We start from the raw sequence: 18,667 nt of genomic DNA on the forward strand, positions 1-18,667 counted from the left end.
AGTACCGGAGTATTGTCATGAACTAACACTCTAGTAAAGTACCGGAGTATTGTCATGAACTAACACTCTAGTAAAGTACCGGAGTATTGTCATGAACTAACACTCTAGTGAAGTACCGGAGCATTGTCATGAACTAACACTCTAGTAAACTACTGGATCATCATTTCTTTTCGCCTTAGTTCTAGTGGGGATTCATCAGAAGTATTTGAATTTCATGTGTTGGTATGCTGTTAAGTACTCCTGAGCATGCCTGTAGTGCTTTGGATTGGATTGTATCTAACTTCCTGAGTAATGTAGTATTTACTGATGCATATACTTGTTAGTCATATTCAGGTTTAGGTCTTCCTAGAGGCCAGTACAAGGTTATGAATTTCCCTTGGACAGCTCCCAAATGGATGCCACTGAGGTTGCGGAGCAAGTTGATATCCCAACTGCATCATTTCACGAGTTCATTGATATTGGCTCTCCACGAGAGTTCTTCATTGAGAATAGTACCTAAGAAAGTTACTTGCTTTTCAGACTTGATAGGCACTCTGCTGAGGTTTAGTTTTGGTGGTGTGGGGTGTTTTTTGCCTGCTGGTTTAAACACCATGCCAATGGTCTTTATTGGTGCCAGTTTAAATCCCCACTTATCTGCCAATTTTCACATGTCATTTAGCCGTTTTTGTAGATGTTCAGTTACTGCACTACTTGTGGGCTTTACCGCTTTCCATATGCCGCTGTCATCAGCAAATTCTGTTAAGTCAAGGTGTTTTGGGTCAATGGTTTTTCCAAGTCATTTATCATGATGTTAAATAGTGTCTGGCTAATTCCCAAGTGGAGTGCCAATGTTTGTTGTTCGGAGTTATCTGTCTTATGCGGACTTGTATTTTTCTATCACTTAACAAGATGGCTATGTATCTGTACATATTGCATAGTGTTTATATATCAGCCCTTTTGTCCACATTATGTCGTTTGCCTTCTCCACATCAAGGAAGGTGGCAGTAAAATAACTAGATTGGTTTTTTGTTGTTGTGTACAAATGCAATTTTAACTGTGGATTCCAATCAAACGGGCTCGCCACTAGTGTTTTGTTTGTTGCAGAAGCCACTTTGTGTGACAGCTATGAGAAATCGGGTTACAATTAGTAATTCCAATTCAGTACCCACGAATGTAGTTCTAGTCTGTTTTTAGAGCATTTTTTCATCTCACATTTTGGTGGTGATAGAACAATTATATTTGTGCTTTTTTGGTAGGGATTTAAATGTAATTGTTTATTCTTGAGAATTCGAGCTTATGGTGTGGTTGTCTGTGTGTATTTCGGTGACAGTACACATTGAATAATAAAGCCTTGGTGAAGATCAAGAAGTGCATGTTGCTGTGTTTACAGTCCATCATCTCAAAAAATGCTGGTGAACCTATGACAAGAACTTCACCGTTTAGTCATCTTTGAAGGTATTTTAGATTAGCATATGATTTGTATTGATTGTCACACAGTGGAAAGTTCAGTGCTGATGAACATATGTAGGTATAAAATCTTTATTATTTATGATAGACACATGAAATTTTCACATCTTGTGTATATTGATTGTAAAAATTAGAAAATATAATTACAATGTTAAAACTTTAATTTATAATTAATGACGTGATTTTTTTCAAGGTCTGTCAGCAAAAATATATTTAAATTCTGTGCCGGCACATAATTCTGATTGTATCATATGGACAGGAAATGTAACATACAGTTGGTTATATTGCCTATTGCCATATAGGGATCTTGAGACAATCATATGGAAGATAAAGCATGTTCACAGACTGGCATTAATGGTAAAGATGAGAAGTCAGAATATTCTGAAAGAAGCTCGCTGCATCCCAGTTATACTACAATAGTTTTGTTTGTGAATGTTGATCACCTGATTCTAGAACCTCATTCCGCTAGCAACAATAGGCAGTGCTGCAAAGGTTGTGGGCATGGTGACTTTCCAGACTGCATGATAAAGTTGAAATTATAACATGGAATAATACAGGTATCATGATATGTCCTATACACCCACCCACATCCATATCGAATCATGTCTGGCATCCATGCATGGAGGGATGGATGATTGTGTTGAGTAAAAAGGAGAAAAAGAGTGTGGTCTTTATTTTACTAGACTATTCTGGTATGACAGTGCTGTCTTAAATACATTCCTTCCTTTCATTCATTCTCTCAGCTAGTAAGTCATTTCATGTTATTTTATTATAGAGTTTTTTAAGTTTTATTTTGCTTTTTAATTTCTTTATTTGTGTCTTCATATTGAGAGAAAACTGCTTTGACCTCTCCATATTTCTCATCAGGTGATAGTAAGTAACACAACACTGCACATAACATGCATTGTGTTACCTACAGATTTCCCCACTACAGATTTTCCTTCTGTACCATGTGTTCTTCATGGTGTCTTTGCGCACAGTCATGTTGTACATGAAATTAAGATGATCTTTTCTGTCTGCAGTGTCCATTAGCTCCTGCTAGACCTGTGCATAGGAGTGATTGCCCTTGGAAGCAGTCCTTTGCAGTAGTCAGACTCCCTATTGCCTTGCTGTCTCCTGTCCCTCAGATGGGCCTGTATCATATTTCCTCATCTTGCTAGAATACGTTGCCTGGTTTGTGGATGCTTTTGATACAACTGATGGTAAGTGCAGTCTTTATCCATTGTCTCCAGTAATCTCAGAGTTCTTGTTGAAAGTTTGCTTCCCAAGTGTTTCGCTTTTATTTTCAGTGATGATCCCAGTCTGTTATTGAGTCTGTGTATAGTTGGATGCACTCTTGCCTCAGAGTTTCAGAGTTAACATTTTTAAGTAAAGAATGATCTGTTCACAGCATCACATTTCTGTGTGCTTGTGTTCAGTCACGGTCTTTCTACAACATCACAGGAGAGTTTCATTTTCAGAACTTCTAGCAGGATATTCTTATCATTTTCTGTCATGTTTAGATGAGTCACTTGATAAGGGCCCATGTATGCTGATCATATCTATCAACTGTTATTACTTCTTGCCCACATACCTTTAAATAATGCCGATGTTTTGAGCAGTTCCCTGAATAACAGTGCAGAGTGGCATCCAGTACTTGGGGAAGTTGACATTTAATTTTTGTAACATGACCAGAGTGACTATTGTCCTCCGTCAGTTGCTTGAAGATCAAACCGCAATGTGCTTTAATGTCTTGGCTGACAATTTTCTGTTTGAGCCTTTTTCCTTCTCTTGTTCTTATTCCTGGAAACATGTTTTCACTAAATATTGCAGAATTACACCAATTGAACTGTAAACGATCCAAATGTATTGGGTCCGACAGTCGTTTTGCTTGTGACATCGGATGTAGAATGTTGTAAGCATCTTGAAAGGCAGCAGCAGCGTGTGCATCTCCATCTGTTGTTGCATGTCAAATGAGAATCTCTTGCAGCACAGATTTGTTATCATTTCTCTTGCCATTTAATACTCTGACTGGTACAACTGGTGACAGATTTCCTGTGCAGTCACAGGGCGTGCACAGTCATTAAAAGTCATTGAGAAATGAACAAATCAATTCAAGGCCTTGAAGGTCATTGATTTTTCCCTAGGTCATTTAAAGTCATTGAATGTTAGAGATTTTACTTAAAAAATAAAATGTGATTGCAAATTTTACTTTTGAATCATTTATTTTACATTTAATGATGATTGGAAGTACAGTTTGATTTTCTGTCTTATGCTATCAATTCCACTAGGAATCTCTTATGAGGTAATCGGATATCATGCAGGGATGGTCCTGGCTTTTAAAAAGCTGTCGCCAAAAAAATCGCCAACCTCAATATTTTGTCGCCAATTTTCAAAAAGTGTCGCCAGAACAAGTAGTGTACATTTTTCCAAGGGTTAATTTAGTCTATTAATGTAACAGGCAATGAAAATTACAAAAGATGGGTTACTTAATTCTTTAATTACAACAAGCATTAACAAAATGTTACAAAGTGTTACATGAAGATCCGTCGCAATTTTAGGGCTGCCCACTTGTTGAATGCAGTTTCAAAGTCTAATTTTTCACATCTGTACGTGCTGATTCTCATGAAATTCTCGAGAGACGAGATGCAGAGTTTATTTCTGATGTCAGTTTTTATGAGGTTCATCTTACTGAATCTACGTTCACAGTCCACAGCACTGACAGGTGACACCAGTAGTCTATCAGCAGCCCCCCCCCCCCCATGGCTAGCTTCACAAAGCTTGTAGTGAATTGCTTCCTAAATCCCAAGAATGATCACTGAATGCTGTATAAATTTTCTCGACAAACAAAATAGGATCTCCATTCCCACGAATGAAACTTACACGAGTCAACACCTGGCAATATTGGACCGTATATATAAGCATAAATTCACACCCAATTTAGAGATTCTTTCACTCTTGTATTTTGAGAAATAAATAATTATTATTAATTATGCAAAACTGGTTGTTTTTTTTTGTGCTATTTCTTGTTTCGGAGTTTAAGTCTCAGCAGCCGTAACACTGATTGATGGCCAAAGGAAAAGAACAATGAGTAAAATGCTGCACTGGCGACAGACATAATTGTGATTGAGATTTTTCCATTTGCTTTGTATTTATACACAGTAGTCGGTACTTCAAAGGTTATCGGTTTTCTATGAAGGTTCAGCAAAACTATTGTACTGGTATATGTAAAAAAAAAAAAAAAAAAAAAAAAACAACAGAAGATTTAGCCATTCAATTAATTGTATCTGTTCTATTCACGTCTTCAGAAGTCGGTCAGTTGTAGGTATAGTGCGGTAGCATGATTGACTGTATCGCAGCATACAGTACTCAGCCCAGATGTCAGCATAAGCAGATTATGATGTAACAATGCACTGTAAAGATGGGGTTGTCAATACGAACAAAGGATTGTTTGTGTAACAGATTGATTCCAATGCATTGCTTAGTCAAGTTTGTGGCTTCCTTTCGTTCTCCCTTTTAATTTATCCAGTCCAAATCTATGATTGTATGTACAAATTAAATAACCAAAAAGTCTGTCGCCAAAAAAATCGCCAGATGGGATATTTTTGTCGCCAATAAGGAAAAAAAAATCGCAATTTGCGACATTGGCGAAGCCCAGGACGATCCCTGATCATGCATGGCGCCCCTTTGACATGATGTCATTAACACTTCACTAAGTTTAATTGTCACATTGGGTCCTGGACATGACCTTCCGTTGTAGATTGAACCATGCATATTTAAATGTATATTTAAAATACGGGCTACCTAGACAATCCAACATAAAGGAACTCATATCGTTGCTTACAATTGACCTGTCTTACATATGCTTTATAATAACTACAAGGGAGGACACTTGTCTCCTTTCTCGCATGACCTGTTTAAGAATAAACACTGATATTCTCATATTTTAAGCTACGCTTTGCATGGCTTAAAAAATTTGGTACCAATGTTTAGCTCAGGCATGCGACTGTGCATCCCTATCAAACATTTGACTTAATATCATACCTTTAAGGAATGCCAAATCATTTTTCCACACTACTGCTTGATATAGCCGTGATTGTGCCTGCTTAATATGCAAGTGAAATCTTGATGAATGGAATAATGTCCACTAATTGGTTAAAAGAAAATGAAGTCCTGTATTTATTTATTTATAACTTATTTTCAGATGTCTAATGAGAAGATAGTATCCCATTCAGCGTGATTTGGCGTATGTTTATTTTTTATCTCCTCATACAACTTATACTCTGGTGACTTAAAGCTGCAGTTTTTACACATCACAGTATGCATCCAAGCAAGCCCCCATTTTATCATTGGAACTTGATTACCATGGCAATGAATGATATCATACCACATTTCAACATCTTTTTTCTACAGATCTTATGTGTCCCATCGTGCTGATTAAATTCTGTCTCTTTCAGGTCCAGATTTGCTTTGGATGATGGTCATAGAATTTGTGCAGACCCAGGTGTGCCATTACAGTCTGGTGCCTGAACTGACTGGAGACCCCCATTTGTCGGCTTTGTCACTGTTATGAGAGAGAACTTGTCTGCATCCATTCATCTGGTCACTGGAACAGATGCAGCACTGGAACTTGGTAGAGTATCATCAGTCAGATATCTGACTCCTTTATTATGTGGAATATTTCCAGGTTTAAAAAAACTTGTCTTCCTCTTCTTGTACCCATTCATGGTTTCAGTTACAATAACTGCATGTAATATAAAAGAAGTATCGTCTCTCTCCCACTTGTGTAACTAGGAAAAGGTATGCTCCTGCAGTACAAAGGAATTAGACTGGTAGAGGATGTAACCAGGCTGAATACTGAACTTATCAATAAATTATCTAGGCATCAAGAAATTGACAGTGCATGGTACTTTAATGGATCTGTGTATGGTAAAACCAAATCAGGAAAAAGGATAAAATTTGACATCTATGATGAAATTGATGAGAAAATTAGATTATAAGTGTAATATGCAATTCTGTGAACTTATGAAATTGGCTAAATAGGTATGTGAACTTTCATTTTTATACTCCTTTTTCTACTCTAATTTGTTTTAATATTTTGTTTATAAGACATTTCTTTCCCTCACCAATTTCATCCTTAATTAATATGTTTGTTTATTCGCTGGTCCACTGTTATATCTCTCCCTAATAAATTCTCTCACTAGTTTATAAATCATCTTTCACTCTTATACTCTCATATACACATTTACTCAGTTGTTTACTCACTTTTCTCCGGCTAGCGTGGGTACGTGGGAAAGCCTGCCAGTAGCTTCTCGTGGGTCGGTGGTTCTTCCCTGGGTTTTTCAGGGTTCTTCCTCCACCATTAATACTGGCCGCCATGTATAGCCTATCGTGTGCTGAAAAATGGCGTTAAACACTACAACAACAACAACAACAACTCACTTTTCTCAACATTAGTCTTCCACGATAAATCTCTCAGTCTCACATTTTTTGCTCATACATTCAATCACCCACCACTTCCATGTATGCGCTCTTTCACCCTTTCTTTTTCTTCCCTTTTACCCCTTCTTTCATTCATTAAGTTGTAATTTATATTCTTTTTAATCTGTGCCATTTGGTTTACAAAACTGTCTTAGCTCCGGAAAGGTCTGTCAGAGGTGCATAAGAGTTATCGCAAATGGAGTTGTTTCACTTGTTGTCCATAGTATACTGTATCAATGTTAAACGCAGCCAAAGCTACAGCATTTACTGTAACACCATGGATGATTTTATTATGGATGTTTGTATTCTGTGTGAGTGTGAGTGTGAAAGCCATGCATATGATAAACTCAAGGTGATAATTACTTCATACATTCCTGTACAAGAATATGTACGTGTAAAATTTCTGCTGTTTTCATGGATAATAACATAAAAATTATATCTATTAATGTTAGAGGCCTGCAAGGTTCAGTCTTAAAACGAAGGGATATTTTCCACTGGGTAAAACAAAAGAATGTATCTTTAATATGCTTGCAAGAAACTCATAGTACAAAGAACGATGAAATATATTAGGCAGCTGAATGGGGATACAAATGTATATTTAGCCACTGCTCTAGTAAGAGTGCTGGGGTTGCAATATTTTTTAGAAATACTTTTGAATTTATAATTCATAAAGAAAGATGTGACAGTCAAGGGAGATTTATTATTTTAGATATTACAATTAATGGCAACAGAATAACCCTCGTGAATTTGTATGGTTATAATGATGATAATCCTAGCTTTTTTAGAAAGTTAAAGGAGGAGACTTTATTTTTTGAGAACTCATCAATTATAATGTGCGGAGACTGGAATACTGTTCAAGACTTAGATTTGGATACTTATAATATTTTACATGACAAACACCAACAGTCTAGGGCAGCGATTCAAGACCTGAAAAATGAATTGGAATTAATTGATCCCTGGCGAAACTCCAACCAAGACTTAAAGATGTATACCTGGAGGCAAAAATCTCCCTTGAAACAAAGTAGACTAGATTACTTTCTTGTATCGGATGACATTCATATGAATACAGCTGATGCATGTATCTTACCAGGGTACAAGACTGATCATTCAGCCATTGTTTTGAGTGTGGCGTTTTCAACGTTTCCAAAGGGAAAAGGATATTGGAAATTTAATACCCAACTGTTGAGGAACATTGAGTATACTGATTTGGTCATAAAGTGTATAACTGACACTGTAAATGAATATTATGTAGGGGGAAATAAAAATGACTCTCTCCATGTTTCTCTTTCCTGTAACGACCAAATGTTCTTTGAAATTTTGAAAATGAAAATAAGATCTGAAACTATATGTTATTCTATTAGGAAATCAAAAGAGAAACGGGAAAAATTAAAGAAAATTGAGCAGGAAATAATAGAAATTCAGGGGGGACTGTCGAATAACATAAATGAGGAAATTCTGGAAAATTTAGAGAGAAAAAAAGCAGAATTAGAGGAATCTAGGAAAAAATACATAGAAGGTGTTATATTAAGATCTAAAGCTAGATGGTATGAATTTGGGGAAAAAAGCACAAAGTACTTTTTAAATCTTGAAAAAAGAAACTATGTTAATAAGACAATAAAGGAAATTATTTTAGATGATGGGACTAATATATCTGACCAAATAGATATTTTAGAAGCACAAAAACAGTTTTATATGGAATTGTTCAAAAGTAGAATTGCTCAGCTTGATGATGAGGCTACTCAAGAAACTCGAAATAGATTTTTTAATCACAATATTAAACTTAGTCGAGAGGAAGAGAATCATGCGAGAGTCTGCTTACAATTAATGAATTCGGTATGTCTCTAAAACGGATGGAAAATGGAAAAAGTCCTGGCTTGGATGGATTCACTGTAGAGTTCTATAAATTCTTTTGGAAGTCTCTGGGGGGATTTATATGTAGATCAATAAATTACGGATATACTGTAGGAAAACTTTCAGATTTTCAGACTCAAGGAGTCATCACATGTCTACCAAAGGAGGAAAAAGACAGAAGATATTTTAAAAACTGGAGACCTATATCACTTTTAAATACTGATTATAAGATTGCTTCGGGAGCAATTGCAGCTAGGATTAAAAAGGTTCTTCCATCAATAATCAGCGATACTCAGAAAGGATATATGAAGGGTAGATTCATTGGAGAAAACACCAGACTATTATATGATATCATGGACCAACTTGAGAATGAAAACAGATATGGTTTATTATTGTTAATAGATTTCGAAAAAGCCTTTGACTCAATTAACTGGATCTTTGTGGAAGAAGCTCTACAATCTTTTAATTTTGGTGATACCGTTTGTAAGTGGTTTAAACTGTTTTGTAATGACTCTAATAGTTGTGTTATAAATAATGGACATATGTCATCTTTTTTTAGACTTGAAAGAGGATGTCGTCAAGGAGATCCCCTTGCACCTTATTTATTTATCATTGGGGTTGAGATTTTAGCTATAACTTTAAAGAAAAACGTGGATGTACGGGGAGTAATCTTTGATGCCATTGAATATAAATTGGGTCAGTATGCCGATGACGCTTTTATTCTTCTTGATGGATCTAGTTTTTCTCTTGAAGCAACTATGAATATCTTGCAAGGTTTCTCTCTATTATCGGGACATAAATGTAACATAACAAAAACAAAAGCTATTTGGATTGGAAACAGGAAATTTTCTAATGAAAGAATATGTCCCGAAATGGGCCTAATTTGGTCCTCTTCGAACTTTACACTCCTTGGCATATAATTTTCTCCAGATTTACAACAGATGGTGGAAATTAATTATAGAAGAAACTAACAAAGGCAAAACGAATACTGGCAAGCTGGAGTCAAAGACATCTGTCAATAGTTGGTAAAGTAATTGTTGTAAAGACTCTTGTTCTGCCCATATTCATACATCTTTTTTCAGCACTTCTTAACCCATCAGCAAAAGCTGAAGCAGAACTAAATCGCACGTTATTTAAATTTGTATGGGGTGGAAAAGTAGAGAGAATAAAACGTGATATACTAGTTTCCCCAGAAAACGAGGGAGGACTAAATATGAGACACATATTTTCATTCATTAGATATATTAAGATAAGATGGGTTAAAAGATTGCTGGAAAAGGAAGATGGAACGTGGCAGAACTTAGTCAATACAACTATACTCAGAAATTAAAAGGATAGAAGAATTTAGTAAGTTCATTAAAAACAGTTTTTGGAGAGATGTAATTTTGGCAGTATCTAAATGGAAAGAAGAACCGCAAAGTCCTTACGAGTATCTATCCATGAGTATTTTAAATTTTGTCCCCCCAAAAATGATTTATCAATACAAATCCTGGACAGAAGCTGGTTTTGAAATTCTGAACGATCTAGTAGATGATCACGGTAATTTAATACCTTTTGAGATAATAAAACAAAAAACTGGAAGCGATGATTTCTTGACATACTTCTTAATATCCAGAATTCCTAAAGCATGGAAAGGTGCCATAAAAAACCACCTAGTACATAATAATTTTGATAAGCATGAGGATAAAATAACGAACTTGCGAAAACAAGATTCACTCAAGTTTGTTTACAAAGATCTTTTACAGGAAACTAAAAGGCAACACACTGTGAAGCAAGAAGCTTGGATGCAAGTATTTAATAAAAATATAAGTAGTGAGGAGTGGTCTGATATATATAGCCGGGCAAAATGCTGTACCAAGGATACCAAGTTGATCTCTTTTAACTTTAAATTAATCCATAGAATAATCGCTACTAATGATTTTCTTAAAAGAATTAACATATTTGATGACAACAAATGTACTTTCTGTAAGAGTGAAACTGAAAGTATTGAGCATCTCTTTTGTGACTGCAGTATTACTTCACAGTTTTGGTACCGTTTTATTGAAGATTTTGCACCTTTTTGCCCAAATATTGTACATTTGTCCAAAAAAGAAACATTTTTAGGAAGTGAACAGCTGGACAGTTTGGGTAATTTTCTGCTTATTTTGGCAAAATATTTATACTTGCAGATTCAATATGAAAAATCCTTCTATTTTTGCCTTTAAGCAAATAGTTGCAATGCATAAGAACATTGAAAAATACAATGCTAAGGTAAATAAAAAAGAGGACCAATTTCTTCAAAAATGGACCTCAACAATGAACATTTAACTTGTCTCTGACTTGATGGTAAACAGGAACAAAATATTGTAATATCACAAAGGCCATGTCACCTAGATTGTGTGCCATATGCATGTGTGTGTGTGTTTTCTTTTTTACTTTCTCTGTTGATTATATTTATTATCCCTAGATTATCTGATAACCAGAAATGTTTGATTGTAAGGTGACCCTGGGATGGTTCCCCGACCCATTGGTCAACCTATTACGGGGTTAATAAAAAAAAAAAAAAAGAAAGAAAAAAAAAAAGGAAAAGGTATGCTACCTTGGTTTCAAAGAACTCCACCAACTCTTCAATAGTATTGGAAGCCTAACATCTGAAGGCTCCTCCCCTTCGTGGGTGGAAATGATATCATGTCCTTGGTTAGTACCCGTAACCAGCATATTTAGATGCTACCAGATCTCATATTTTATCTTTTATTGACAGGCCCTGGTTTAATTGCTTGACACCTGATAAGGAAAACCATTGATGTTCATGATAAAGGAATGGAGCGATTTTGCCATAGAATGAAATTTGTCAAATTCAGTTTTTAAATTTTCATTAAAATTGAAATTAAATTTAAGGTTTCATATACAAAAATTGAATTTTCTAGGAATGTTTAATAGTCAAGTTTAATTTCTAGCAATTTCCAGATTGGTGTTAGGGCTAAAAGCAAATTACAGACTATTTGAATTGTTTATCTTGATTAGCAAAATCACAATTAAGCTTTGTGCATTTTTGACACTTGTCCATTTGGAATTTACTTGTGCCTCTATTACAGTGGTGTCAGATAAAAGCCAGTAACTGTCATATTCATGGATCAAATTCCTTGAAACTTTGCAGCACTATTTAAGAGACATTGCTTTTATCATGGATGGAAGTTTTGTCCATTCAGGTGAAATTTTCTAACCCTGTTAGTAATCAGGTCACAATTAGTACTTCCAGTTCAGTACCCATGAATGTAGTTGTAGTCTATTTTTAGAGCATTTTTTCCTCTCTCATTTTGATGGTGATAGAAGTGTTGTATTTATGCATTTTTGTTAGGGATTTAAAGGCAGTTGCTTAATTTTTAGAATATGAGCTTATGGTATGGTTGTGTGTGTATTTCGGCAACAGTGCACAGTGAGTAATAAGGCCTTGGTGATGATCTGGAAGCGAAATCTGTGTTCCATTGCATGTTGCTTTGTTTACAGTCCAGCCTTTCAAAAGAATGCAGATGAACCTATGACAACAACTTCACTGTGAAGGCATTTTAGATTAACATGATTTGTATTGATTGTCGCATAGAGGAAAGTTCAGTGCTGATAAACAAATATAGAGACTATGTAGCAACAGTAATTGTGTTCTGGGGCCATGAGTCCCTGTCTTTTTAAATGGTATTTAAATCTGTTATTTATTGCCAGGCTTCTGGTTTATATATCTTACGAAATCCCATAAAGTGTAGTGAATTCTGTGGAATTCCTACAGAATTCTGTGGAAAATCTTACCCACTCATGGAATATATTCAAGAAAATAAGAATATTCATTGAAGAGCAAAGTAATTTGATAAATATTCATGAAATAAGAATTACCTCACATGGATCTTTGTGGAAAAATATAAAAACAATGTTTGCTACGAAACATCTGAAATTTTGGAAGCACGAATGAAAACTAGCGATGACACAGAAGTGAACCGTAGAGAGGTCACCACAATGACATAAAATGCCGCATTAGACTGAGAAATAACCGAGACGAAATACTAGCCAACTACAGGCTCAATATAATAAACAGTAAGAAATTCATATAACAGATACAGGTATTTATAACATTAGAGTTGGTTGCATTTGCTGTCAACCAATTTCATTGCTGATTGTTCTTAAAAATATGCTCATCACACATCGATGAGAACCCCCCACTATGTAACATTGCTGTAAACATCCTAAATCCTCACATTATAATACTGTCCAATAATGTGTACCACCATTTTTTAATGGTTGGAAATGTTATCACTCCATGATATGACTTCTTTTTTATCTGATGAAAATGAATCAAAGTTTTCTTGAGCAGATTTTATTGATTGGAAACTAAAGAAGTTACAGGTGAAATATTAACTTAATGACATCTTTTGATAAACATCTATTTAGACTGATACATAAGTACTGGCATCTAATGGTCCGAAAACATATTCCACAAAGTTAATACAGGAAATCTAAGAATTATTTTGTTAGATAATGTTAGTTGTGCAAATACTATTATAACGATAGTTAAAACATTCATACATTAATACATAAGTTGGCAAATAGCTTCATCCAAAGGGATTATAATTTTATTTTTATTTTGTATTTTTTCATAACCAAGAAGCCATTCTGCTGGTAGGAGAATAGACTCAGAATGAAAGAAAGACACCTTAAAACACAAAAACTCCAAAAACACAAATATCATGGGAGGCCTCTAACAATGTATGACTAGTACAGGAATAAAACATAGAGTGAAAAATCATTTGAGATAACCTATTGGCTAATATAAATGGATTCAGTTTTGTTCATTATTAATTTCACAAACTTCAGTATCTGTAGTATAGTTCATAACAAAATATTTAATTTTATTTTGATTCCCTGTATTTAATTTCCTATTGACAAAATATCTTTTGGATACTTCAGGCGAGGCTATGTTACTGCAGACCATGGAGTTATCAGCATGAAACTCAATCACATGCTGAAAAGCACCCATTTTTCAAGGCTGAAAAAATGTCTCTAACTCAAAGGAATGGAGCAATGTGTGGTTTATATGGCAAGCTAATGAAGATCTTATCTTTACATTTTAACATAATACCATTAAGTTCTGTGGAAATGAATTAGTGGTCCAATCCCTATAGGGGTTGGCCAGGTTAGCATGTGTATCCATAGTTACTACATGCATTGCATCATCCATTTCAGTATGATTGTCTGATTTAAGAGTAATTATAGTAAAATGGATCTTTCTTGGAATACTTTAGAGCAGATTCTAGTGAAACGGCAAAGAATTATGGTGATTATGGAAAACAAACATGATTGTATAATTTGGACCGTGGAACCTGACAAATGTAGCAATTGAAAACAAGTTGGGTTGATGGTACTGTTTCCTATTTAACTGCACACAGATTTTCATGTGTTGTAAAAAGAAGAATTAAACCTGACAATGCATAGACTAGTGAGAAAATTAAATCTCTTGATGTTAGTCATTTGTGTATTGAAAAATGTAACTAGTTTTGACCCCCTCTTATTTGTATAGAGAGATCACTGTACAAAATGTTTTAAATAATGGATAGAGACAGATCACTGTACAAATTAGGGACTATGTACAAAATGCCACACATAGATCTGTTTAAGATAATAGATCTTATTCAAAGTATATCTTTTATACACCAGTAATATTTAGCTCAAAGGTTCTTTCTAATATTATATAACAGTCTGTCTTGTGCATAATTTCTCTCTTGTATTTCTCATAGAGTTGGAATAGAAGTGTTCTCTTATTACTTCTATTATGTTTTTATGTTTTCTTTTTCTTGTAACATGTCTCATCCATAATACGATTTCTTTGTTTTCTTTTCAGTTGCATAGCAAGACAGGATTTTACTGTTATTGGGGACCAAGATGCTTAGTACTGTTTCATTACAGACTCCCTAGGGCAATCATTGCTGTAATGTACTGCGTCATGACACTATGTATAGAAATTCCTCATGAATGTTACATTTCATGGCAAAGCACTATGACACTATGCATGGAAATTCCTCATTAATGTTACATTTGGAGGTAAGCTGATTAAAATGAATAACTCTTTTATACTTTTTTATCAGTTTTGACATGTGTTTTGGGTCATCATTTCCCACAGCCATTAGTTAACAACCATTCATGTCATGTGACTAGTTTCCTATTTTCCATGTGCCAGACAGATATTAGCTTTTAACTACCCAGATTTCATTTTCACCAGTGTAAATATGTGACCTAGTTTTGCAATGGGCATGATCACCCTGATAACAGCATCTACTGCTTTAGACATGGCCCTCATCATAAAAGTGTCCCCACATTAGTAATGACATTTTTCATGATAGGTGGCATTTCATTCGGCATGACATTGCTTGATTGGGTCTATCGTAGAATAGTTTATCATCCTCCAGCATTCAACTTTGTTTTCTCCTGGCATTACCTTTGTAAATTCATTAGAGTTTTAATGATATCTCCTATTATAGGCTTCCATCACACATGGGATATGTTATCATGTGTTCTGTGAACACTGCATTCCACAGTTATTCATTTTATTGGTAGGTACCAGCCTCTGTGTCCTCTTTTCACCAGACCTGAAGTGAAGATTATGTCTATGTTACCCATTTTAATACATAGAATCTTACATTTTTCATATTTTATGTTACTATGTTTTTTTTAAAATGTATTAATTTCTTATTTTCAACTCTCTTTGTCAGGGTATTAGTTCACTTGGATAGGTTATCTCCCATTACTCATTTGTTTGAGAATGGGCTAACATATATAATGGCAATACAATCTGAACCTAAACACAGAAATAGAAATGGTGTTTTATAAAAGTTATAATACAGATAGGAATAATGCAAAGAGACCTGCCTCTTAGAATAAATGGTATTTGTGTACATATTGTGTATGCTACATTTTCTAAAATGAAATTTTACCTGTTAATCATTGTTCTGTCTTAATTATAGGAACCCAAAATGATTCATAATGTTTTGTGTGGCATTGAATAATGATAAATTTGTATTTATATATTGTTCCGATTCACTGGCATGCAGATCAGCCTCTAAAAATCTGGTTTTATTTGGCCAGAGGAACTTATATTGCATAGAAACTTCCTCTTTCTCAACATCAAAGTGTGAAGTTTGCCCTTTTATGACAAGAATGTACTTTTCCTCTGAAAGTCTTTCAGTATATAGTGTTTTTGTGACACCATTCTCATGTTTTATCACTTGTTACACCCTTGTTATAAGGAATTGAATTGAAACTTTCTCCTATGAAGTCAATGGTTTTCCTTTTTACTTCGATGTAACTGTAGTTTATGCATTGAGTTTCAAAGTGTGAAATTTGTATCTGTCTAGTGGTGTTAGAGATCTGTTCTGTTGATGTTACTTTTTTGCATCAGTGGAAGCATGTATCAGTTTCTGTTCTGGCAAAGATACATTCAGACCTCAACATTTATAAATAATTATGTGACAAATGATGACAACTAAAATAAACCTGTTAGGTGCCATAGACACCTTAATATATTATTCAAAACTATCTCCATTTTAGGCAACCAAAATATGAGCTTTCTACCAAAAATTGATGAAAATGGGTGTGTGTAATTTTATACACTTATTACATTATGCTTATATGTGGATTATTTCTTACCTTTTGGAATTGCAGATGCACAGGAAATCAAGAAAAAATGAGACAAACTACTAAAATCACTTGGGGCCCCGAGTGGTCGAGTGGTCTAAAGCACTCACCATTCCGGATCACTGCCATCTCACCTCTATCTGCATAGGTTTGAGTCCAAGGATTGGCCAGCATGGGTACGTGGGAAAGCCTGTCAGTAACGTCTCGTGGGTCGGCGGTTCTTCCCTGGGTTTTCCAGGGTTCTTCCTCCACCAGTTATACTGGCCGCCATGTATAGGCTATCTTGTGCTGAAAAATGGCGTTAAACCCTAGAACAACAACAACAGCAACTAAAATCACTGCATTTATTCAGTTACCTAGATCTGTATTGTGTGAACAGTTACATGCTAACATTCTTAAGATACAAAATGCATTGAATTTTTCATCATCTTTAGACATTACATAAATGTTCATTATCATCGTTTACTGTCGTCAGAACATTGTCCAAGTTAGCATAGTACTTAATTGGTGTCTGAGATTGTCATTACATAAAAATGCCAAAAAATTAATTTTGTTATCTCATGAACACATTCATTTATTTATGTATTGGGTATGTTTTTCATTTTTCTTAAACAATCTCAATTTTCGTTTTATTGGAAATATTTGTTTATTATACATAAAAGATCCAGAATACAAAATTAGATTTTAATGGTGATAAATTGATATTGTACTGATATGTTCTTGATTTGTATTGCATGGATGTTTGCTTTCTTATGAAACTCATTTGATTTTTCTTGTTTCTTAATATTCTTTTAATTGTTTAAGTACTAACTCTGATTACTAAAGCATTTTTCATAGTAATACATCAATGTTATAGAGACTATTCTTTTAATTGTTTAAGTACTAACTCTGATTACTAAAGCATTTTTCATAGTAATACATCAATGTTATAGAGAATATTCTTCTGATCATTGACTAAAATGTTTGCAAAATAATTTATTTCTTTATTTTATGAAGTTAATTGCATAAATCATACAAGTAATCTACATAATAAGTTAGAACATTTAATTGTTCTTTTACTCTTTAATTGTTACAAAGGCTTTTATGTATATATATATATATATATATATATATATATATATATAATTTGTGTATGTGTGTGATAAAAATGACTTCTAATGGTGTACAATTGGTATAACATGAATGTGTTGTCACTCTGACATCCGATACGGCCACTGTGGTGATCTAAGTGAAAGTCTTGTTTCTGTTAATTATAGAGAATGAGTACATGTACCTCATGAAAAATGCAAACAGTAATATACAGATAAGTGTCTCTAAATAACCAAGAGCAGTCAGCCTGTGATATTATTCATGTTATATATAACAGCAAGGACCTTGACAAGCTCATTTCAAAATCTTCAGAAGCTCACCAATCTAAGCATATTGTGTATTTTGGCAAGGACCTTTGGCAAGCTCATTCTAAAATCTTCCAGAGGTCATCAGTTCTATGCATACTGTTTATTATGGCAAGGACCTTTGGCAAGATTATTTTAAAGTCTTTGAAAAGTCATCAGTTCTATTCATACTGTGTATTATGGCAATATCGTTTTAAAGTTTTCAAGAGGTCACTGGTTCTTTAATACTGTTTATTATTACAAGGATCTTTGGCAAGATTATTTCAAAGTCTTCAAAAGGTCATCAGTTCTGCACATAATGTGAATGATTGCAAGGACATTGGCAAGCTCCTTTAATGTCTTCAAAAGGTCATCAGTTATACACATACTGTGTATGATGGCAAGGACCTTGACAATTTCATTTTAATATCTTCAAAAGGTCATCAGTTGTATACATACTGTGTTATATGGAAAGGACCTAGACAAGTTTATTTTAATGTCTTCAAAGGGTTACTGGTTCTATACATAATGTGTATTATGGTAAGAGTAAATAGCAATCAAGTGAAAATTTAGAGGACCTTTTGTGAAGACTATACATGATTTTGTGGACCTTTTGGCAAGATAATTTTAAAGTCTTCATGGGGTCATCAGTTCTATATACACTTCGTATGATGGCAAGAACCACTGAGAATGCTTTACCAGCAGCATCACCGCCAGTACCAATACCTTTATCACACACAATTTTGATGGCTTTCATGCCTAATTGCTTTGTTATTGGGATCACATTTGGGGCTTTACCTCTAAATAAACCTTGAACAACATTGCCAATCCCATCTCCATAGATAACTTTATATGCTGGTAATTGTGAATTTATCACCCTGACC

The 18,667-nt window shown here is 34.5% G+C and overlaps 1 long non-coding RNA gene across 4 annotated transcripts in view; it reads left to right on the forward strand.

Annotated features, from left to right (window-relative positions):
* LOC149787202 (uncharacterized) overlaps nucleotides 1–18,667 on the forward strand; it is a 62,406-nt gene that overhangs the window by 11,230 nt on the left and 32,509 nt on the right. For 2 of the 4 annotated variants that reach the window (XR_016425124.1, XR_016425126.1), the window contains exons 2-5: nucleotides 2,469–2,648; nucleotides 5,883–6,058; nucleotides 13,690–13,810; nucleotides 14,621–14,820. This is a non-coding gene — a long non-coding RNA (uncharacterized LOC149787202). Of the gene's footprint in view, nucleotides 1–2,468; nucleotides 2,649–5,882; nucleotides 6,059–13,689; nucleotides 13,811–14,620; nucleotides 14,821–16,355; nucleotides 16,587–18,667 lie in introns of those variants that run through there. The other 2 variants (XR_016425125.1, XR_016425127.1) reach the window with 2 other exon arrangements.

The sequence above is a fragment of the Sinohyriopsis cumingii genome, chromosome 12 (genome assembly GCF_028554795.1).
Source record: "Sinohyriopsis cumingii isolate HCF-2022 chromosome 12, ASM2855479v2, whole genome shotgun sequence".
Taxonomy (NCBI): Eukaryota; Metazoa; Mollusca; class Bivalvia; order Unionida; family Unionidae; genus Sinohyriopsis; species Sinohyriopsis cumingii.